At 33.1% G+C, this 25,929-nt stretch overlaps 1 long non-coding RNA gene across 4 annotated transcripts; it reads left to right on the top strand.

The window, feature by feature from the left end:
* Positions 1-7,707: 7,707 nt before the first annotated feature.
* On the top strand, positions 7,708-19,754 carry LOC143078228 (uncharacterized). Of its 4 annotated transcripts, none has more exons than XR_012979116.1 (6): positions 7,708-7,811; positions 11,875-12,059; positions 13,128-13,216; positions 15,193-15,283; positions 16,141-16,298; positions 19,494-19,754. It is a non-coding gene; the product is annotated as an uncharacterized LOC143078228 (long non-coding RNA). The 4 variants fall into 4 exon arrangements; XR_012979117.1 differs by having other exon boundaries at positions 7,722-7,811; positions 11,890-12,059; XR_012979115.1 differs by lacking the exon at positions 7,708-7,811 and adding an exon at positions 11,573-11,648 and having other exon boundaries at positions 11,890-12,059.
* Positions 19,755-25,929: the final 6,175 nt, after the last annotated feature.

The following is a 25,929-nucleotide window of genomic DNA, read 5'->3' as shown; positions in this document are numbered from 1 at the left end:
TGAATCCCACTGTATATCCTATTCTTGTTTATACTGATCATAATCCTCTCACCTTCATGCATAAAATGAGAAACAAGAATCAGAGGTTGACTAGGTGGAGTTTATTGTTACAGGAATATGATGTAATTGTAAAACATATTAAGGGTAAAGATAATGTAATAGCTGATGCTTTATCTAGAGCTTATTAAATCACTTTGTATATATTATGTATTTTTGTTCATATTATTTATGATAAGTTTTTGTTACACTAAAACTTCTTTTAAGGGGGGAGGTGTTATGATATTGTAATTATTATGTTTATTTATGTTGGCCTAATTTGTGTTGTATGGCCTGATAGTTGTTTACCAAATAATCTTATAACTGTGCAGTTTAGGAATCACTGGAACAATCACAGAATGATTGGAACTTTCTAGAATGATCCTTATAAAAGATGCGTAATTTAAACTTCTACGTTATTCCAGAAACTTCCGTTGTAACTTTCCAGGATTTTCCACAATGTTCCATTATAGAGTGTTCTAGAATTTTCCATGACAACACTATATATACAGACACTAAAGTTAAACTCTCATAATTAAACTTGGACATAGACATTGATAGACATTAGTATTCACAGCATTTGGATTGACACTTTTATTCTACAAACAACATCATACTGGATTGTGACATTAGTAGTGAACGTAATATTCAAATTGGATTCCGAAAGATTTCCGGATACAGATAAAGATAACAGATTGGACTCATATTTTGACAGTTAAGTTAACAGTAATATTTGTGTAATACCTTTTGTAAACTTTTGTATAATAAATATTGTTAAATTTTACTATTGATTTGTGTCTTTTGTTGGCTACAATTTAAAGGCGATTTCTGGCCGTAACATCATGCATCTATCAAACTCAAAAAGCGCCCTTTTTATAACTTTTTTATTTAGCACAGAGTGTTATCAAGCTATTTCGTAAACAAAGCAATTAGTATAAAAAAATATTCATGTAAAAAATATACCCAAACTTGGGGATTTTTGTCAACTCAAAAGAAGACTATTCCAAAGTCTTATAGTGGAAGGAATGCAACTATTAAAATAAGAGCTGCTTCAAGCAAAAGGTTGGGGAAATTGATAATGCTAATGTTTAAGGGACAACAACTTGGACACACATACGATTTACTAGGTCATGATAGCATTCAAATAGCTGGAGTGGGGAATTCCATCAACAAACAAAGGTGTAAATTTGATTACACGTCTGAGTCGTCATCTTAAGCCCATGCATCTATAAATTTTCTCGATATAACTCAGAAGGCCCATGCACTTTTCATAATTTTTCATTAATAACCGAGTGTGTACTTACAGAGTAATGCCACTAGTGAAGCAGGATCTCCTACCCATCCGAAGCAATTGAAATCACCCTCTGTTTTGATGGGGTTCATGAAGCTCAGTCTTGGGTTTCCTTTGTTGTTGGTCTGTTTGACATTTTTCTTTTTTTAGCCATGGGGTCGTTATTTTATTTTTGTATTTTAAGTTACAATCCCCTTTTGTATCCTTCGTTTCTCTGTTAATATATACATAATTCAATATACCGATACATACATTGCACTTTTACAACAAATTTTGCAAGCAACGCAAATTACTCAATAACGTTATTATTCACGAATGTGTTACACAAAATGAATAATTCAACTGTGTAGGCAAGACAAGCTGTACACATTGTCTTATCTAATGACAGTTTTCAAGTATTTTCAGATATTTTACTAATACTTTTATTGCGTACTTTATGAAAGAGTTACACCGATTGACCGAGAGTAAATCGGCGTAAACAACTTCATCTAACCACCAAATATTACTGTAACGTTAAAGTATTAACAATGTGACGTAAACTATTTACGGGGAAGTGCACGAATTCAAAACTTGTCTCTAAAGTATGGGGTGTGCTGGTTTGAAGGTTGTACCGTGATGTTTGTTTTCTCGGGTTAGTTGCCTCATTGGAAATATAATCACATCTCTTTTATTTCTAAGTAATGTTTTGACAAGGTAAATTCAAAATCCTCCGAAAATGCATTTGTGATTGCTGTAAGGTGTGTGTGTGTTCAAAGAAAATTAAAAAAATGGATATAAATAAAATAATTGTTCTTTCCTTTTCATTAATACCCATGACGTGGTCCTTTGAACCAAACTATTCAACAGAGTTTCGAGCTTTTAATATACATTTCTAATTCATCTGGTCAAAATTAAAAAGAAAAAAGAAAAGTATAGCAAACATAATAAACTCCCACGCAAATTGAAAAAGAGAGCAAATCCTACATAAACAGCTGCGCCATGAGCGAATGATACGCTCGACGTCTTGTGTGGAAGTTTTATGCAATAATCATTAGTAGTTTCTGAGAAAGTTTTAAGCAATAACCATATATTGTTTTTAAGACACGGCGGGACATGTGAAACCCCCCACCCTAAATATCTCTAAAATAAAATTTTGAATCAAAACCAAAAAGTATACAGATCTTTAGATTAATATAACAAAAAAGTGTGTAAAGTTTTAAGCAATAATCATAAATTATTTTTGAGATACGGCGCGACATGTAAAAAAAACCCTCCCCTGTTTCACAAAATACTCAATAACTCAAAAATGAAATTTTGAATCATCACCAAAAACAATACAGATCCTTAGATTAATATAACAAAGACATGTGTAAAGTTTTAAGCAATAATCATAAATCGTTTTTGAGATATGGCGTGACATGTCAAAAACTCCTCTCCCTTTTTTACAAAAAATACTCAATTACTAAAAAATAAAATTTTGAATCATCACCAAAAAGTATACAGATATTAAGATTAATATAACTAAGAAGTGTTTTAAACCATAATCAAGAATCGTTTTTGAGAAACAGTGCGACATGTGAAAAAAAAAACACCCCCCTGTTTTAGTTACAAAGTGCCGTAACTCAAAAAGTTTTAATCTTATTTTCACCAAAAAATATACAGATCATTTGACCATCATAAGAAACAACTATATTAAGTTTGGAATTCATGAAATTTGGATAATTAAGTCGTTCTCAAGTTACGGTGCAACATGTTTACGCCGAACAGACAGACGGGCAGACAGACGGACAGACAGACGGACGGACAGACGGCGTGACAGACGGACAGACAGACAGACAGACAGACGGACAGACAGACGGACGGACAACGGACATTTGTATACCATAATACGTCCCGTCAAAGTTGTCCCGTCAAAACTTTGACGGGCGTATAAAAACTGACAAAATCAAACACTATTAATCAACGGAACAATTAAAAAACGACTGGTATATCCAAGAACAAGAACAAGATACTTAACCGAGTACCATACACGTTTCAAGGATGTGTTCTGGTCAATGATAAATACAATAGAGATACACTATTCTAATTCATTAAGGTTTACAACATGGTAAACATTTTTGATTTTAAAATATGAAAATAGAAAATCTTCATAAACTCCAATATTTTTACCAGATGGTTCGAATGAGCAGTAGCTGAAAAGCTGATATCGGTTGTAATCGTTATTTTACGAAATTTTTCTTTGATCTTACCGACTGGTTTCCCTTCTGAGCAAAGTAAAGTGATATGAAACATTATCAATAGAAACTAAGGACGCACGTGCCATTCTCAATGTAAACATCAACGTCGTCATAGGTAAAATAGCGATAAACAGATTAGCATTGGTCATCTTAACTCGATTGTTTTTCTCACTTTCGCAAAACTAGTTAAGATGACCAACGATAATCTCTTTTCAATCTTTAGTTTTCTGTCTTGTTTCTTGTGTACTATTGTTTGTCTGTTTGACATTTTTCTTTTTTAGCCATGGGGTCGTTATTTTATTTTCGACTTTTAAGTTACAATCCCCTTTTGTATCCTTCGTTTCTCTGTTAATATATACATAATTCAATATACCGATACAAACATTGTACTTTTACAACAAATTTTGCAAACAACGCAAATTACTCAATAACGTTATTATTCACAAATATGTTACACAAAATGAATAATTCAACTGTGTAGTCAAGACAAGCTGTACACATTGTCTTATCTAATGACAGTTTTCAAGTATTTTAAGATATTTTACTAATACTTTTATTGCGTACTTTATGAAAGAGTTACACCGATTGACCCTGATTGACCGAAAGTAAATCGGTGTAAACAGCTTCATCTAACCACCAAATATTACTGTAATGTAAAATATGTACGGGGAAGTGCACGAATATAGTATTAATGTATGGACTTTTTCATATTGGCCCTGTAACATGCCCGAGGTGTTAATAATGGCCAAGGATGGTTGTAATGGCCCTGAGGCAACGCCGAGGGCCATTACAACTGTCCGAGGCCATTATTAATATCAAGGGCATGTTACAGGGCCAATATGAAAAAGTCCATATATTGATACTTTTATTAACAACTATAAAGGCGTATCTTCATTCAAGAACAGTCTTCGAGTCTCGGATTCAAAATATTATACAGCTATCCACAAACTACAACAGGACCAATACAGAAAAGCCCGTTTCATAACATTTTTATTAAATTGTTTTAATTCTTCGATTAAACAAAGAGTAGGAAACTTACCGTGAAGAAGATACAGGAAATTTTTTTCATAGCTGAACTTCTACTTGTCTTTTCGCATTCAATTTCGCATGGAATTTTGGTCAACATTGTGACTGTCAGATGTAATTTCTGATTTCTCATCCAAGTACTTAATTTTATGCTATTAAAATTCATTTCATCTAGCAAATAAAAAGTAGCTGGGAAGAATAAATCAGACAGTTTAACTATTCTTTAGTCTGCAATCTGAGGCATTCGGCAATCCTCGGTAGAATCCGCTACTCTCCTTAGATGAGGGTACGGAATCGGCCGAGTTGAGACGAATGCAATCTGAGGATTGAACAACGGAAATGAAACAGTGATAATAATCGAAAGTCGTACTCGAAAAAGGCTGTGAAATATTTCCGTTTCAAGTCGTTACAAAACAATGTGAATGAACATCATTTAAACTTGTTTTTATGATATTAAGTTTTAAAAAAAATAAAAAAATGTCACACTTATTTAAAGAAATAAACGACATTTTGATTTAATCGATGTCCCGTTTCATCTGTTCATAATGCATGACTGTGATTTCGTAATGCACGGGTGTGATTTCGTAATGCATGACTGATATTTCGTAATGCATGACTGAGATTTCGTAATGACTGGCTGTAGCAATTTTTCCGTTCATAATGACCAGATGTTGAAATTTTCCTTTTATAAAGCATGGGCATTTCTATACATATTGTAGTAAGTTGGTTAATAATTCAAAATAAAGCATGGGATGTGCTTTTTTTGTAGGTTGTACCGTGATGTTTGTTTTTTTCAAGTTAGTTGCCTCATTGGAAATATAATCACATCTCTTTTATTTCTAAGTAATGTTTTGACAAGGTAAATTCAAAATCCTCCAAAAATGCAGTTGTGATTGCTGTAAGGTGTGTGTTTTCAAAGAAAATTAAAGAAATGGATACAAATAGAATAATTGTTCTTTCCTTTTCATTAATACCCATGACGTTGTCCTTTGAACCAAACTATTCAACAAATTTTTTGAGCTTTTAATATACATTTCTAATTCATCTGGTCAAAATTAAAAAGAAAATAGAAAAGTATAGCAAACATAATAAACTCCCACGTAAATTGAAAAAGAGATTAGGTGGTACCCAACACTTTCACTAAAATTAATTTGGCTCGTTTAATTTTCATAAAATTTTGACAAAGTATATACTTTGACCCTTTGACAAAAATATAAAAATTTCAAAACAATTGAACCAACCATTTTGTCAGAAATATTACACTGCTTATATAGCAATTTGACAAACAATAATTTTGATCATTGAGAAGCTTAATATTCCCTTAACAACATAACATAATTAAAAATTTAAGCTGATTGTACAGAGTTATCTCCCTGTAGTGTTAGGTACCACCTTAAATCCTAAAAAACTGACAAAATCAAACACTATTAAAATGTAATCAACGGAACGATTAAAAAGCGACTGGTATATCCAAGAACAAGAACAAGAATTTTATTAGTGAAAGAGAAGATACTGAACCGAGTACTATACACGTTTCAACGATGTGTTCTGGTCAATGATAAATACGATAGTTATGCGAGATACACTATTCTAATTCATTAAGGTTTACAACATGGTAAACATTTTTGATTTTAAAATATGAAAATAGAAAATCTTCATAAACTCCAATATTTTTACCAGATGGTTCGAATGAGCAGTAGCTGAAAAGCTGATATCGGTTGTAATCGTTATTTTACGAAATTTTTCTTTGATCTTACCGACTGGTTTCCTTTCTGAGCAAAGTAAAGTGATATGAAACATTATCAATAGAAACTAAGGACGCACGTGCCATTCTCAATGTAAACATCAACGTCGTCATAGGCAAAATAGCGATAAACAGATTATTAGCATTGGTCATCTCAACTCGATTGTTTTTCTCACTTTCGCAAAACTAGTTAAGATGACCAACGATAATCTCTTTTCAATCTTTAGTTTTCTGTCTTGTCTCTTGTGTACTATTGTTTGTCTTTTTGTCTCTTTCATATTTAGCCATGGCGTTTTCAGTTCATTTTGATTCTTTCTCTGGTATTTTTCGCCCCTCGATTTATGAGTTTAACTGTTTCTCTTGTATCTTTTGTCTCTCGATTTATGAGTTTGGCTGTTCCTCTGGCAACTTTCGCCCATCGATTAATGAGTTTGACTGTTCCACTGTTATTTTTGCCCCTCGATGTATGAGTTTGATTGTTCCTTTTGGTATATTTTGCCCTTCGATTTATGAGTTTGACTGTTTCTCTGGTATCTTTCGCCCCTCGATTTATGAGTTTGACTATTCCTCTGGTATCTTTTGCCCCTCGATTTATGAGTTTAGCTGTTTCTCTTGTATCTTTCGCACCTCGATTTATGAGTTTAGCTGTTCCTCTGGTATCTTTTGCCCCTCAATTAATTAGTTTGACTGTTCTTCTGGTATATATCGCCCTCGATTTATGAGTTTGGCTGTTCCTTTGGTATCTTTCACCCATCGATTTATGAGTTTGAATGTTCCTCTGGTATCTTTCGCCCCTCGGTTAATGATGTTGGCTGTTTCTCTCGTATCTTTCGCTCACCGATTTATGAGTTTAGCTGTTCCACTGGCATCTTTCACCCCTCGGTTTACGAGTTTGACTGTTCCTCTGGCGTCTTCGCCCCTCGATTTATGAGTTTGACTGTTCCTCTGGTATCTTTTGCTCCTCGATTTATGAGTTTGACTTTTCTTCTGGTATCTTTCGCCCCTCGATTTATGAGTGACTGTTTGTCTGGAATCTTTCGCCCCTCGATTTATGAGCTTGACTGTTCCTCTGGCATTTGTCTCCCCTCGATTTATGAGTTTGACTGTTCCTATAGTATCCTTCGCCCCTCGATCTATGAGTTTCACTGTTCCTCTGGTATCTTTCGCCCCTCTATCTTTGAGTTTGACTGTTTCTCTGGTATCTTTCGCCCCTCATTTCTCTAATTATACACGGAATGAAACATTAAACACAAATAAAAAGACTTGTCAGCACTTTAAAAATGATTACCCCGATATTAATCATACGCCTACATTATGTCTATAAAATTTGAAAGCAAAGCAATTTAAGATATTCACGTAACATTCGCTCCATATGTTGCACAACAGTCCATGAACTCAAATGACTATAAAAACCGATGATTTTCCTTCTTATATCTCATATCAACTACAAACCCTAACAAGAGTAGTTTATATCAAATAAGGAGAACTTGTAAACCAGGTAAGTTGTATTTAATATATTTTAATATATAAAATATGAGAAATAAAATGAATATTAAAATGTATCAAATTTGGATTAAAAAGTATAAAAGTGGTACGGATTTGTATATTCTACGATGTTCGACATATATGAAATCTTGAATGACTTGTAAAGGTATTTTGTATTCAAATTTTAAAAAATAATTATGACTCAGTCTGACTATCATGTGCCTAATTTAAGAGATAAAAGAAATCTGTTTAAATTTCTCACAAACAATTTCTAATCATCAAAATGCAAATTAAAAGTTGGGTTAGGATAGGTTTCTTTGAGCGTCGTAAATATCGGTAGGTTGTAACAAAACTTATTGAAAAACGTTACTGGTGAATTGTACAAATTGAATAAAAGTACTAAAAAGTTTACATTCACATGATGTGTTTTGAATTTGAACTCAACAAAGATACTGTATAGCGGGTTATTTTCGCGGATGAAAATATCACGATTTTTATTGAATAAGGTATACGAAATATTTTTTGGGTAATTATTTTGGCGGATTTAAATATTTTATCTATACCTTTGCATGTAAAATTTTAATTTGGCGGAATTTTTTTTCGGCGATTTTGTTCTATCCGCGAAAATAAGCGATAATTTACATTCCGCGAAAAATAACCGCTATAAGATACCAGATTTATAATTTATGTCGTTAGAGGCTAGTGCAGTGCAAATGAGACTCACAGGTGCCGCTCGAATAAGATTTAAATAGAAAAGCCTTATACGACGGTATAAATAGAGTATTGCAAATCAAAAATTCTTAATTCTCCCAAAATACCTCAACTATAAACTTTACATAAGATAAAGTTATTGCATGGGCACATTGATCTAATGTCAAAATAGTGTTCGTTTTGGTTGTTACACAGAACTACATATTTGTTAATTATACGATTAACAACACAAGTTTGCAATCCTTTCCGAGATTGCTGCATTCTGACACATCTTTATGAACTTGAAAACATGAAATTACAAAAATCTTCATACCTAATTCAATGTGTATACGGTGTTAATGTTTTATGTCATATCTATTAAATCTAGAGTTGTATTTAACACGTATGTAAAACGTTTCATTTTAACTAGCTAAAAAACTAGTCAGAAATATGACAGTTGTTATCCATTCAGCTTTTGATTTTGCTACTTAGGGACTTTCCGTTTTGGATTTTCCTCGGATTTCAGTATTTTTGTGATTCTACTTTTTGTTTAAACGTTTTAGTTTTAAATGGAACTCGAAATACGTTATGTAACATAGGTTTTATTAATTTCTATATCGATTACATTCTGCTACAAGTTTTACTCCCGCAAATTGAAACATTATATAGTTCATGTTCAATGTTTTCGTATTCAAATAATGAACTACTACAGAACCTTTAAAACTGTTTTCGATTTCAAATATTTAAATAAAGCCAAGATCGAATCAATTGACTCTTTTTTTCTTAAACTGCACTTAAGGAAGTTCGCTGATCAGTTTCAAAATAAATAGCCATTACACTAGTATATAGTATATATTGATAGGGGATTAATTGAGGAATCAAAAAAACAAAAAAATATAAAGGGTCAATGTGCTTGTTTTCGAGATATTAGCCATTGGAATTTTGGCGGGAACATGTTCTCTCTTGACTTTTCATAGCTTTATCATGGACAAGTTGAAGTTCTCAAAAACTGTTAAAAAGTAATTAAAATTTTATAAGACTTTTACAGATGGCTAAACATGGTAAAAGATTCGTTTTGAACGTTTTTTTGATAAACGCCCAATGCCGAATATTTAAAAGCCAAGGATGCAAAAGAACCTTAACATTTGAAAATCTATAAAACAAAATATTTTTTTAAATCAGTATACACATCTTGCAATCATATCGTTTGAATAATCAATGAGATAATACGCACATATGTTGCGCAAGTTGAATAAATTAACTGCCACACAGTGACAATATTACCACCTGTTTTATTTTGGTTTTTAATGAATTTTATCACGATAATCTTGAGTTAAAAATCCAACAAGAGAAAGGATTCTTATACCATGTTTGTATTATCTCAGTCTGCTTAGTTACATCGGTATGTAAACTGATTTACAAGACAAAATTATTGGTCTATTTATTAATGATGTTAGTTGCCGTCGGCGCTAATCAAGCATTTCTTCATCTAAAAAATAATGTTTTTTTTTTTTTTTTTATTTTGGCACTTTTTTACATAAGAAAAATGTTGAGGCTATAAAAAAGGTACTGATCGCGTAATTATTTGAGGGATTTCTCAACATAAGAATTACTTAACAATAATAAGTCATTAAAATGTAAATATAATAGTAAACTAAAGAATCTGATGTTTACGGAGAACACATCTTACAATTTGTTCTGAATATATGTTTTACTCTCTGTATCTTTTTCCTGTTCAATTTATTGGATAAGCAAAACGTTAATTAAATAGCTGGCATAACATATTAACATTAATGGCACTGTTGAAACTTTTGCGGTTGAACAGAACACTTCGTTGTAAGAATTGTCCTCACTAACATCGTCAGTGTATCTTGCTGTCAGAATTCTAAGTACTGTAACACAATTTTATATGTTTTCCTGAATTAATTGTTATATCATGAGAATATTGAAATCAAGTTATCCTCTTTGAATTTAAGGGAACTCACTGACTAACTCTTTAACAGTTAGAAATAAAAGCCTATAGCTTTGTTTTCAGAAATTTATGTCCAGTTCATGTTCCAAGAATTTGTTTAAGATTTAAATATTTGTTTTTCATATTGCAACTCCTAAGGCCCATAATTCAATACTGTGACATATCGATACTGCAGTACATGTAGGTCTAAATCAGTAAATGTTATGGTGACTTTTTTAAAGGTATGCTTCCAATAGTCCTTGTGTGTTGAGTTTCCATGGTGAGTGTCTCCCTATCTAACGAACTAGTACCATTGTATACCAATGGCAGTCAAAGTCCTCGCCTGTCATCAAGGCCTCCCCCTACTTCAGGACAAAATTTCTGTATGTATCATTTCATGAATGGCAACAGATACAAAATGGATATCAAAACGGAGTCGAAGATGTCAATATCAAATTGATAATGCAAAAGAAAAAAACATAAACGACAAACAGTAGACAAAACACAACAGAGTAAACTAAAATGGTGAGCAACAGAATACGAAATATTAATTTGTTTTAAGTTGATGTGGTCATATCTTTCGATCAACCGTTTAGGAAATGATTTTCTCCTAAATACTAAGACTTGTTTACCATGTTTACCTAATGAAATGTTTACATTATGTTTGGCTTTATAACTATTTTGATCTGAGCGTCACTTATGATTCTTTTGTAGTCGAAAAGCGCGTCTGGCGTATTGAATTACAATACGGATACCTTTAATAACTATTTGCCTTAGCTGTATTTAGCACAACCTTTGAGATTTTTTTGTTCTTAATAACATTTTACATTAAATAAATGGCACTATATCTGTCAACGTATATTTGTTCCTAATAATATTTGTTCTTGAAGGAAACAATATTATAATAATATTTGTTCTGCAAAAATTATGTCATGGAATATTTTTTCCTTCTGTATTATATTTGTTCCACTGATATTAGGAACTTATCTTATATGTTCCTGAGTATAACTAATGTTCCTTTTATGCTGAAGTTTAGTTTACACCTTATTATAAATCAAAACAGATTTTAAATGCTGATTATATTCTAAACCAAAACAGATTAAATGCTAATTATTTGATTATTATGTAAAATGAAAAGTGTTAATATGAGTTAGATATATTCACCTGTACACAACACCTGAATGTATACTAAAACATGGAGGCTGATGAGTAAGAGAAAATATTTATGTTTTTAAATGATGGGACATATGTGTTAACTATTCTTCATGTGACACAACCATAAACATTCTAATATGTTGAAATCAACTTAACTGATTTAGCAAACCTGTGATTGCATACTTTTTCAATAAGATGTACGCATGCTTAATCATAAGCATATGATGGTATAACAAAATATTTCTAGCGATATCAAAATCATAATCTTTTATTTGAGTAGTTTGTTCATTTTCAGAAACGATAAATAACACTCAACTGCAAGGATAATGAAGCTTGTTTGTACCTGCATCCTGTTTGTATTCCTACAAATAAACCTCAACCAGGTATATGTAAGCGCGCAGGAGATTTGCCCTGAATGTGATCCCAGGTCTCACCTGCAGGAAAAATATTGCAAAGAAACTATTGGTAAGATGTCATACCTTTTAAAATCCTAATTAAACTTTTTGTCGCATTTCCGACGCGCTTTTCTGAACAGAGCTTCATCAAACACATACATTTTTAATTCCATGAATTTATTTAAATCTAAACACGTTAGTAGCTGTCTAGTTAATAACCGGATCCAAAAGAATCACAAAAATCCAAATTGTTTATAGTACGTGTTATATTTTTAAAACGTCACATAAGTCAGTAATTAGGCTGGGTACCAATATTTTTATTGTAACACATGTATTTATTTTGTAACTGCATATTAGTCTGGTATATTTGATGTTTTTTTTATAATCCCTTGGCCAATGGGTTGTTATGAAATTATAAAACTAAGAATAGAAAAGAGGAATGTGTCGAACAGACAACATTCCGACTTAAGAGCAAAAAACTACTAAAGGTAAACAATGGGTCATTTACACAACGAGAAAATTCCGCACCCGAAGGCGTGCTTCAACTGGATCTTATTAATAAACAAAAACGTTCGCTAGTTCAGTTATAATGAAGGCCATTCTCAACTCCAAAACACATAATTGAACTTATTGAACTTAAATTAAAGATCATACAAGACAAGCAAACTAAGGCAAGAGGCTCCTGACTTGTGACAGGCGCAAACATGCTGGATTTAACATATTTTGTGAGATCATTACCTTTCCCTATACATATAGCTAATGTAGAAAACACAACCCACAACAATACATGTACGTACAGTAAAACTCAGTTTAAAAGAAGTCGAGTCCGATATCGATATAATAGGTAACAAAAGAAATAAGCCTATCATACCTAAGGGAGCTACCATTTGATTTTTATGAGGGGGGGGGGGGGGGCTAGGGTGAAGTTTGAAAAAAAAGGCAGGACCGATTAGAGTGCAAAAATAAAAAGGCAGGACAGAGATTACAGCTAAAAAAAATGCAGGACAAAATTTTTCATCCTAGCCCCCCCCCCCCCCCCCCCCCCCCCATAAAAATCAAATGGTAGCTCCCTAAATTAACAAAGAACTAATATTTCAATATACCAGTCGGACGGATAATACTAACCTGTCTGTTTCAGTTGTGGAAGTCGACGTATTTGCAATAGAAGATGTCACTACTCATGATATTATCACTGGTACAGTTGTGAAAATTTACCGAGGCAATGAGGTAATGTATTCCTACAGACAACTTTGTCATCTATCATAGTTTAATTGTCTTCTACAAAGAACTTTGAAGTAAAGAAAACAGAAAATACATTGCTTTATATTTAGTCATAAAATAAGATAAAAAAAATATTGAACAAAACTGAAATTTACAAAATTGTACTGTTTTAAAAAAGGAATCGAAATATGGATAGACTGTATTTAAAACGCAAAAATTTCGAAGAAACACTGACACAAATATGTGACATTCGTCACAATTCGACCGATACCGTACCGTAATCTACCGGATTCACCCTAGGATAGCCGATTTACATTCGTCACATTCGACCGATTCGGTACCGTTAAATACCGAATTCACCCGTGGATAGCCGATTGAAATATGTTGGTGTTCTCAAGTGCTGCCGAAATTATAGCAATTCTTGTAACATCAATGTCAAACATCGCGTTGCTCAGTATAGTACAAACCCTCAATCGGTAATATTATTTATCGAGGATAAAAGTCAAGGATTGTGACTCTGATAAATGGGACATTACCGTAGTCAGTCTGTTTGGTTCATAATAAGCGAGTTTTGCCATAAAACTAAGATCTTTACAATTGATTTCTGTAATGTTACTTTCTGATCACTCAATGCTCACTTTTGATTTTGACGATGCGAGAGATTTATCGCATCGAATAGGAGTATTTTCAACATTTTTAATTTGAACTGTGAAGCGACGAATCACATGTATTTTATTGTAAGCATTCATTGAGCGATTCTTGTTTTCCATATGACATCCTCCTTGGCAAGTTGATTATTTGTTGGACAAGAGGTTTTGGGCGTTTGTCGTTAAATATACTTAATCTATTTCAAACATATCTAGAAAATATTCCATATTACACACTTATATATTAACATATATATATTTACACACACATACATATATATATATAACTCGTCTAAACATCAACCCAACAATGTTAGATCTGTAAATTTGCTTTCGCAAATTTTTGGTTCTTCCCTCGCCGGGATTCGAACCCATGCTACTGTGATATCGTGACACCAAATCGCCTGCACTGCAGCCGTCGTATGTGGCAATATAGTTTTGTATTATTCTGACATTTGCAAGCTCTATTTTTAGCAATTTTGGGAAATCATTGCTCCTCAGGTATCGTCACATCGTTGAATGTAACTTACTAAATATTCACATTAATTTCAAGATAGCAGAATACAACGATAAGCATTTAAAATGTGTATTAAATTTATCATTCTATTTTTATTTTGTTGTTATATTTGACTACAATACATATATTCAAAATAGTTAAGGTAGATCATAAGTATATACTTTTTGAGACAGAATTTTCTTATAATCTGCCAAAATGAAGATTTTACTATGCTTTTTTCAAAAATATAATAAAAAGTATGGGTCACCGTGCTATTTTTCAAGCTATGAGTCGTTGAAAATTGTCTAAATTTGGTTAGATTGTACATGAAAAAACACATTTGTGTGCATAAAAAAAATTCTATGAGATAGAATTTTGAAATAAAATTGTGAGAAGAGAGGTTTTATTACATGTTTTAAGAAAATGAAAAGAAAAAAGGGGGTCACCGGACTTGTTTTCTTGCTACAAGTAAAAATAAAAAATTTCCCTATTAGTCCAGTATAATTTTTTTACTAAAAGAGTTATCTCCCCTTAAATGGTTCATTTGAAAAAATGATTCTAAAAACAAAAGAAAATGATATTAGTTCAAATATTTTGGTTAATACAATAAATTACCAAGTTTTCCAAATATAAACTAACAGTCTAACCATTAAGTAACAAATTTGTCTCAAAAATAGCAGATTAGGGCAAATAACTAGACCGATTTTGTACTGTGATTGTACAATCCAAGATGGCGGTATACCATGTATCTACCTTAAGACATCTGAAACATGCGCTCATTGAACAACTGCTAATCATCAAGGTATCTATATCATGTCTTGTTTTTTTTAATATTACAGGCAGATATTCCGATAGGATCTTCTATAATATTTACAGCGCACAGTGAACAGTGCTTTTACCATTGGAGGCACGAAAAATATATTTTGTCTGGTAAGTTAAAATGTTCATACCTAGCTAGTTGTGGAGTATGATGCATCTATCATGATAACACCTTACATCATTACATTAAATTGTTTCAAATACTTGCAAATTATAAAGATGCGTTTTTTAGTATTGGAAACTTTCTACCCGAAATTGAAGTAGGAAAACGGATGACGTCTTCCTCCGGATGGGGTATTTCCTCGCTGTGTTGAAAACTTCATGGGGTGGTTATCGTTTGTTGACTGCTTTGTTTGGGTTGTTGTCCCTTTCACATATTTCCCATTCCATTCTCAATTTCATTATCAGAATTGATGTCTATCAACATGTGTTGTGGGCCTCAATCCTTGTCGTGGGTCTCTATCTTTTTTTTTTGTCTTGGGGGGGGGGGGACTATAAGATTGAAGTCACGCTTTTCGATATTGAATTTTATTCTACTGTCATACAACAAGACGTATGTACAGACAACAATAACTGTTCGCCGCCGACAATTAAACGATTCTCATTTTTGTTCATAACAAAACAAAAAGAAGCCAAATAATGAAATAAACTGGAATCTTTTCCATGCTAATATTTATTCCTGTTTACTTCACATTTAAAGATATCTAAGCCCTACATACATGTACATGTATGATAACGCAACACTTAGTGTTTCATTTTATAATGCCAACTTGTTAATAGAACACAACACGCTATTTGCATTAAGGAATACAAAACTATAATGAACACGATAGAAATATGTGTAAAAGATTGTCTAATTCGCTAAGTCTTTTTACAATAATTATGATTTTCAAAGTAAAGATGAAAATGATTAAAAGGAAACCATTTGATATTTCTTTTTTATTAAAGAAAGTTTATTATAATTTTAGGAACTTTAGGAGCACTGGTTAATGGTCAATATGATATGACTTTATGTCATAGCATGAGATTTCGGATAAGTAAAATCTCGACCACATTACTGCAATGGATTGAACATGTTTTTAAAAAGTTAAAAAGTATTGGATGTAAAGGAAAACACCACTGCTTGGTAGGTATATAAATATTGTATAACTATATTTGTTCTTTTTATTTTAAAGATTATTTTGCATTTCTATTCCAAGATATGTTTTTTATTTTTCTTTTGATACCAACAATTTCAACTTTTCGTAACATTACTGTAGCTATACTTACTTTCTGCACCCGAACAATCAGAGAAACGAAGTTATAAGAATTGCATATGTTTCCATTCTATTTTTTATTGTATGAAGCCTGATTTAAACCAAAGACCCACCTTAAAAAAACGTTTTGTGTTATCAAAAAACTAAGGGGATTTCAAAACGAGTGTTTCCTGATCAAGTAAATAACCACTTTCCATGGTATTTTTTTGAATAAAACTATGAAATAGATATAAGAAGATGTGGTATGAGTGTCAATGAAACAACTCTCCACCCAAGTCACAATTTGTGAAAGTAAGTACACCAGCGTAGATCAAATTACGACCTTCAACACGGAGCCTTATTTAAAAGCTCATTTTACATGTATTATAATACTTGTCCGATTGGCAAATTCATGCATATATTTGTTTTTTGCTTGACGATTTTGGCAAAATCGCAAATCCCATAAGACAGTTGTGTCGTATTCTAGAATCAGTGGCGGATCCAGAAATTTTCATAAGTGGGGGCCCACTGACTGACCTAAGAGGGGGCCCGCTCCAGTCACGCTTCAGTGATTCCCTATATAAACAACCAAATTTTTTCCCAAAAAGGGGGGGGGGCCGGGCCCCCTGGCCCTCCCCCTAAATCCGCCTCTGAGAATGTTAGACTTTGGATATGTGTTCAATTTGTGAAACATTCTTTTAAACTTGATAATTAAAGTCTTGTAACTCTCTAGAGGTTCAAAACAAGGAAAAAAAACAAAAAACAACGTAGAGGTTTAAGAAAATTGTTACAAGTATACTTGAGTGCGTGTTTGATATGTTCAAAATTACTTTTATTCTAATTTTTAATTCCCTTCACTCAGGAACGACAAATAAAAAAGTCAAAATCAAACAAGAGCTTTTTTATCAATAACAAAAATATTGTACACTTAAGAATAATTGATTCAAGCAAACTCGAGTTTACTGAGTGCAATATCTGAAAAATTAACCTAAATTTATTTGTATAAGTCCAGTATCTCCGGAACGACAGACGAAAACATTTTAAAAATGTAACAGGAGCTTTTTACTGACAATCCATTTTAATGAAAATTTTAATAGCAAAAATTAAAAGTGCACAGTGTAGACATACATGTGTTAGTGTATGTTCACTTGTGTGTACAGTGTAGACATACATGTGTTAGTGTATGTTCACTTGTGTGTACAGTGTAGACATACATGTATTAGTGTATGTTCACTTGTGTGTACAGTGTAGACATACATGTGTTAGTGTATGTTCACTTGTGTGTACAGTGTAGACATACATGTGTTTATAGTGTATGTTCACTTGTGTTAATATGTCTTTTGATTGGATCAAGCCATTTCAGTTGATATTCATAGTGTTTTTTTTATGTTGTGATGTAACACTATTGTTTCAGATAAGGGTGAACTCAAAGTTTGGTACCATTATTATATGGCATTAAACGTTTAAACCCACTGCAATTGTTTGCACCTGTCCTAGGTTATGAATCTTATGTTCAGTAGTTGTCGTTTGCTGATCTTGTTCATGAGTGTTTCTCGTTTCTCATTTTTTTTATGTAGATTAGACCGTTGGTTTTCCCATTTTAATGGTTTTACACTAGTAATTTTTGGGGCCCTTTATACATGTAGCTTGTTGTACTGTGTGAGCCAAGGCTCCGTGTTGAAGACCGTACTTGACCTATCATTGTTTATTTTGATAAATTGTGACTTGAATGGCGAGTTGTCTTTTTTGCACTCATGCAATATCTTCTATATATATATATAAAATTGAGAATGGAAATGGGGAATGTGTCAAAGAGACAACAACCCGACCAAATATATATATATATATACATGTATATGGTGTGAATGGCTGAACGGCGGGGGTTGACAGACGGGCTATGGTATACAATGATATGTGCCATTAGAGAAAATGAACTTAGTTTTGAATTATACGGTCACCTGGTTAATAGTCCTGCTGATTAAATACTCCTAGCGACAACAATCTAATGGTTAAAACTGTCACTAAGCATGAGAGAAAAAAACCAAAACCAATATGTTAATACAATAAAGTGTTCTTGAGTTGTGTAACATTTTGTAAGGTCTGATCAATTTAATCGATTGAATTAAAATGATCTACAAGCGGTATAACAATGTGCATGTGTAATGTTTACAAACAATCTCATTTAGCCGAGTTCACGGTATAGGTTTTCTCATTGTTGAAGGCCGCACGGTTGCCTATAGTTTCACTAAGATCCACTTTTATGAACGTTAATGGATAGTTGTCACATTGGTAATCCTTCCACATCTCCTTATTTATATTAATAAATCATTAGCCAGAATTATATATATAATTGTTAAAAGAGTTTTACTGGAAATACGAATACATTATCCATATCACCAAAATAACAACCAGTATAAACCTTACAAGCCTTTACAATAATCACTGCGCAGAGAAAAATACAATACATGTCATTGCAGACACAAAATTAAGAGTTCCCATTCCTTATGAAGTTCGAATCAGTAAAAACAGAAAAGTATTAAAAATATAAACCTAGCGCGAGCAAAAAACTAACATCTAATTATTTATAAATAATAGGTGTCTTGCATATATGCAAAACGTATCTGTCAGTTGTTCAATAAATAATTTGTTTCAATTTATAATTCAATGTATTTAAAATCATTTTATTTAGGAAAATAAAAAGGAAAATCATTTATAAAAGAATACCTGAATATTCATGTGACTATCAACATGATCAATGATAGTTAAACCTGTTAAACCAATTTTGCCGTTTCAGAACATAATGCATCCTGGGTAATATTTCCAAAAGTGTACACCAAAACGTCGTGATTGGTTAGAAATGTCATAAACAATGGAAATTCAATCAATGACGTAACTGGGGTACGACCAATGATCCTTTAGATTTTGAAAAGGCGAATTATGTTAAGTTGTACACACTGTGGTAATCCAACGACATGAATAATGTAAATGATTTTTTTCATCTTGCGACTACTGAAAGCAGTTTTTTTTTTGTTGTTTGACTGCGTATCCATACACTGCTGATTTCATTTTTAATTATTTATTTACAGGCACTTCCGGACATACCTGAAAATAAGGACGTGAAAAATGCCTGCCTCTTTCCCGTAACTAATACCAACACAACTGACTGTTATATAAAGTGGGGTGTCTGTCTGAAAACGAAATGCAACGACCCGTGTACATGGTTCTATACAGAAGGATCAAACTGTGCTGAAGGTGACTATGAACCTGACGAGGTGCCAATTGCAGGCTAAGAAGAACAATAATATTTATTATATAATGTTCTGATAAATAAATGATAGCAAAATGTATTTTGATGGAAATTAATGGCATTCTATATCATATGATGATATGCTATTACAAAGAAAACATTTGTTTACCAGCAGTGGCGTAGCCAGGGTTGGAACAATGTGGATGCGAACTGTCGCCGAGCGGAGCGAGTCGAAAAAATTTTGGGACTTTTTTATGCAGAAAATTAAATTTTTCCTGTATGCATGTCAGTGTATTCCCCTAGAATCCGACACTGGTTAGATTTTCGTTTAATTTCAAAATACCCACCATTATATTTCCAACAGAATTTTATGAACAATACTACCATCATTAAATTCAGAAATATTTAATGTAAAAGTTTCACACCAAATCTTATATTTGACATCTCGAAAACAAACCCATTACAGCGGCACTTCTGTATATGGAACTTCGGAATATAGGAACCGAAGTGACTCCCCCTCCTTTCCTGGAATTTGAGCCTCCCAATGGGGTTTTTGATTACTTATCTTAACTCATTGCTGCGAGAGGATATGGAAATACCGGGCGTCCGTCCGTCCAGTCTTGTTAGCGCTATCATTTGTACAATTCTTGCCAGATTTTTGTGAAACGTAAGTTATATCATCAAGCAGCAATGTCTTTCACACATGCGAGTATAAATCCTGATCAAATATTTTTAACCAATATATGCCCCTTGGAAATATAAATTATAAATGCAAATCTCATTGCATTTGTTTGGAAGCTTTTTCTCTCGAGATATAATTTAAAAAAAGAAAAAGTTCTTTGTTTAGTTTTTGCCCTCTTGTACATAAAAATGTATCTTGGATGCGGGGGACATTGGATCTCTGATCTTTTATTGAAAACAACATTAATATTTGTACTTAGATGGAAAAGGTTATTCGTGAGTCCTGGAATAAAAACACTTCATTACAAATAGAGTCGTCGTCTTTCGTGCCAAAGAAAACGATATTAGGATATATGATGTTTCAGATTTTTTTATCCATCTCATAAAGGAAAAACCACGCGTACGGCTTCGGAAATGATTGGAAGCTATTCTCATATTCTCATATTCATTCGGATACCATCATGCGTATATGCTGTCAACTGTCATTATATAATTATTAAAAAAAAATTTTTTTTGTCAAATTGATGTGGATGCTTGAGCATCTGAGCATACATGCAAGCTACGCCACTGACCAGATTGATTGATCATTGATTGTTGGTTGCTATTTTCAGTGACAATTTTCCCGATTGAGTGTAACCTATATATAGTTACCTATTGCAAGTCAAGGTCACATTATGTCTGGAAGATACACCAAAGAGAGATTGAATGATTGTTTATTAATAAACGCCCAGAGGCTAATATTTCCTGCAAATACAAAACAAGAAAAGTAGAGCTAATATGAATACAACACATTAATTGAAGATAAACAAACAGAACCATGGCATATAGAAAATAAAATCAGAAAAAAAAAACAGAAAATGGTTCACAAAATACTAAAAAAGATAAAGAAATACCAACCCAAAGTTCTTAAGTTCGGGATAAACTCATTCACGGGCTTTGAAAGTGGTTGTTACTATTAAAATTTTTCGGGGGGGGGGGGGGGGGGGGGCGGAGAATTTGCTTCTCATTTCAATTTGTTTCAAGGAAAATTGTACTGGGAGTGTAATATTTGGTCAATAACAAATATATACGATATGAAATACTTAAATATTATTCGAAAAACCAAGGTGTTTATTATTAGATAAAATAAATGATCAAAAAAGTTATATTTACTGAAATACTTTATATCATAATCGTGATTTCCCATTTTGGAAACATAGATTATGATAAAATTGAGAATGAAACTGTGGAATATGTCAGAGACAATAACCCGACTTAAGAGCAGAAAACAGTCGAAAAACACCAATGGGTCGTCAACGCAGCAAGAAAATCCCGCACCGGTATTCGTCCTCAGGTGGTCCTTAAATAAAAATGTGTACTTGTTGAGTGAAAAAGGAGGTCATACAGAACTCAAAAGATATAAATGAACTTAAATTTAAAAAAACATACAGGACTAATAAAGGCAAGAGGCTCCTGACTTGTGACAGGCGCAAAAAAGCGGCGGAGTTAAACATGTTTTGAGAGATCTCAACCCTCCATCTATACCTCTAGTCAATGTAGAATAAAGAAAAAAGCAATATTACTCACAGTACAACTCAGTTTAAAAAATGTCCGAGTCATCGCCGATGTCAGAATATGTTACAAAAGAAACTGAGCAAAATGACAATGAACTACTAGCAGTTATTGACATGCCAGCCCGAGACCTCAATTAAAATGGTTGAAAGATTATGTCATCATCATATGAATACCAAGTACAATCCCTTAAGTAAGGTATTACTTATATAATTTTCCCGTTCAAACGTGTCCTTTGCAAATACAAAAAAAAAAAAAAAAACAGGATTGGACAATTTTAATTTGCAAAACACTCATTTGCAAATCCACCGCCGCCTCAAATTAGAGCTACAGTGTCATGTATATAACAAAAATGTGCGAGATTAAATGGGATTCAATGCTGTAATTATTATATATATTTTGTAATTTGATTTAAAACAACATGGGATTTTCAATATTCCATGGGATAATGGTCAATCCCATGGGATTTTGCCCTGTCCCATGGGATATTGAAATCCCATGTTTTTCTAAATCAAATTACAAAATATATATTACAATAACAGCAGACAAGCAATGAAATTATTGAATCCCATGTAATTCCGCACGTTTTGGTTATTTACACGACACTGTAGCTCTAATCCGAGGCAGCAGCGGATTTGCAAATGAGTGTTTTGCAAATTAAAAGTGTCCAGTGTACTTTATTATCTTTATTTGTTGGTATTTCCAGCACTCGTATATATATCCTACAAATGAAGCGTGATCGACATCTCGCAAAAATTTCCACAAACACTGCGGCTATTCCGTCTTTAATACTAGTTGAGTATTTAACAAAAGTTACACGTATAAGCTTGCTAATAGAACGAACAAGAACTACTTTATTTTGCCAATCATGTAAGCCATGTGGTATTTAAGTATGCTTGTAGTTACTGAAAGAAAGTTTAAAGAACTTAACAGGCTTCGAAAACAGTCCGTCCAACACTATGACAAATACACACATCACGTTGAAAGCAGACATTTTAGTTGTTTTTTGTCGAGCCTGCAACTTTTGTTGCAGAAAGCTCGACATAGGGATAGTGATCCGGCGGCGGCGGCGGTGTTAGCTAACTTCTTAAAAGCTTTATATTTTAGAAGGTGGAAGACCTGGATGCTTCATACTTTGTATATAGATGCATCATGTTACGAAGTTTCCGTCAGTCACATGTCCAATGTCCTTGACCTCATTTTCATGGTTCAGTGACCACTTGAAAAAAAAGTTCAGATTTTTTGTAATGTTGAATTCTCTCTTATTATAAGTAATAGGATAACTATATTTGATATGTGCGTACCTTGCAAGGTCCTCATGTCTGTCAGACAGTTTTCACTTGACCTCGACCTCATTTCATGGATCAGTGAACAAGGTTAAGTTTTGGTGGTCAAGTCCGTATCTCAGATACTATAAGCAATAGGGCTTGTATATTCGGTGTATGGAAGGACTGTAAGGTGTACATGTCCAACTGGCAGGTGTCATCTGACCTTGACCTCATTTTCATGGTTCAGTGGTTATAGTTAAATTTTTGTGTTTTGGTCTGTTTTTTTTCATACTATATGCAATAGGTCTACTGTATTTGTTGTATGGAATGATTGTAAGGTGTACATGTCTAGCGGGCAGATGTCATGTGACCTTGACCTCATTTTCATTGTTCAGTGGTTATAGTTAAATTTTTGTGTTTTGGTCTGTTTTTTTCATACTATATGCAATAGGTCTACTATATTTGTTGTATGGAATGATTGTAAGGTGTACATGTCTAGCGGGCAGATGTCATGTGACCTTGACCTCATTTTCATGGTTCAGTGGTCAAAGTTAAGTTTTTGAGTTTTGGTCTATTTATCTAATACTATATGCCATAGGTCAACTATATTTGGTGTATGGAAATATTTTATGATCTTTATGTCAGTAGCGCAGGTTTCTTTTGACCATGACCTCATTTTCACGGTTCATTGCACAGTGTTAATTTTTTGTGTTTTTGTCTATTTTTCTTAAACTATAAGTAATAGGTCAACTATATATATTGTATAGAAGCATTGTTAGCTGTACATGTCTGCCTGGCATGGTTCATCTGACCTTGACCTCATTTTCATGGTTTATTGGTCTTTGTTTAGTTATCTTGGTTAATGTTAAGTTTATGAGACAGTTGTAATAAAGCTTTATACTTAGGGCTATCAACATAATATCAATGATAAGTAAAGAAGGCGAGACATTTCAGCGTGTGCACTCTTGTATAGTGTTGCTGTCGTGCTTCTTCTACTCATATTGAACATTTGATGCTCTGTCGCAAATGCCGTTACAAATTACATGCAACTTCAGCAGAGTCTGTTTACATCTGGGGCACATGAAATCATTCACGAGTTGTTAAAGCTTTCTAGTCGCTCAGTCTTTTGTTTTCTCTGTTGTGAATTGTAGACTGCTGCTTGTCCTTTTCTCTTTTTTTGTTTTTGTTTTTTGGGCTCTTTCACATAGCACTGTCAGTTAATCTTCAACTTAATTTAATATTTTATTAGCATACCTTCTACGGTATTCAGTTTCCATAAATTATATTTGTGAAATTTCTGGTACACTAATTTAATGTACCGTATTGCTTTAATTGTACAACTTTCTTGTACAACAAAGTCAGGGGTCCACGGTGGGTAAGGTTGTCCTGCGAGCAAACGTTCTGTGCTGGTGATTCGGTCCTGACTGGTGCTGGTGATCATTGGAAATATGTAAACAAAGACGAAAATGGTGATTTTTGACGTTCTCCCTCATACAAAAATGAAGGAAACAGTTGATATTTTTCAATCTTGTTTATTATGGATTCATATGCAAACCATTAAAAATGTGACCCTCTTAACTGTTTCAGTAAGCGTAACACAATAGTGCTCATTTTCAGAAAATCTAGAACTGAAAAAATTAAACAAAAATGCTCCTAGAGTCCGCTTTCTTTACCGCAACCAATAGGACAAAATTATTTTGTGAAAAAACAGTGCAATTTGTTAAAATTTTGCATTTTGTCAATTTATTTATGTCCTGATTCTGTGTTGGTGGGTCCTGATACGGTGCTGGTGATTTTTGATAAGAACTTAGTCATATTTGAATCAAATGTTACAAAATCAATAAAATTGGGCAGATAATTTTTTTCAATAGGATCTGTGACTCCTATTTTTGCTTTTGTGCATCCATTTGGCTGTTTAATATGTGTTTTCAAATATCGTAACTTATATTACATAAAAGGGCAACATCTTCCGTCCAATATCAGATAACAATATATATCTAATAACTGTGACAGTAGTTTTATTAATATTAAATGCCCTTAAATTGATGCTCCAACAATGACCAAAGCACATACCGCATGGTCATAAACATGTTTGTTTGCGCTCAAAACACCCCTGATTTTCAACTAATAGATAAACCATCTTTGAAAGCAAGTTAATTCTCTCTCCCTTGTTTTTATTCCTGGATATCAGGTAAATAAGCAAGCATTAGATATAAGAAGTTGTTGTATGAGTGCCATTGAGACAACTCTCCATCCAATTCAAACATGTGAAAGCTCTCTCACAGGCAAACAACAACCCATAATTGGGAAATGTAAGAAGTCTGTTCTTCTATCTTGTACTATAAACTCTGTCTTCGATGGCAACACCTATATTCCTTATTCGCCTAGAATAAACCTGACGTCTTGAATACTGGTGCTAGATCTTCATCGGTTATGGAACCTTCAATGTAGCTGATGAATTCAGCTAATGCGATTCCATGTCTTATTCGTGTGTCTCTTCCTTATTCAGTCTCATCTTCACTAGAGACTTTGATGCCTGCCGATAAAGATTAGCAAGACAAGGATATTTCGTTTCTTTTACAATGAGGTCCCCAGCAATGATCTTCTCTAATAAAGTTACATACAGAAGCTTTAGAACACTTTGACGAAAATGATATCAACATTACTTGTTGTTTCTTCGTGGAGGTTTTCATTTGGTCTATACGAACACTAAAAGTAACATACACATTCTTTCATTGCTATTTTTCATGGTAAGCTGGTGCGGGTGAGTTTCCA

The sequence above is a fragment of the Mytilus galloprovincialis genome, chromosome 6 (genome assembly GCF_965363235.1).
Source record: "Mytilus galloprovincialis chromosome 6, xbMytGall1.hap1.1, whole genome shotgun sequence".
NCBI classification, from domain to species: Eukaryota; Metazoa; Mollusca; class Bivalvia; order Mytilida; family Mytilidae; genus Mytilus; species Mytilus galloprovincialis.
Note: the sequence above shows the minus strand (reverse complement) of the source record. Positions and strands in the feature narration are given on the sequence as shown.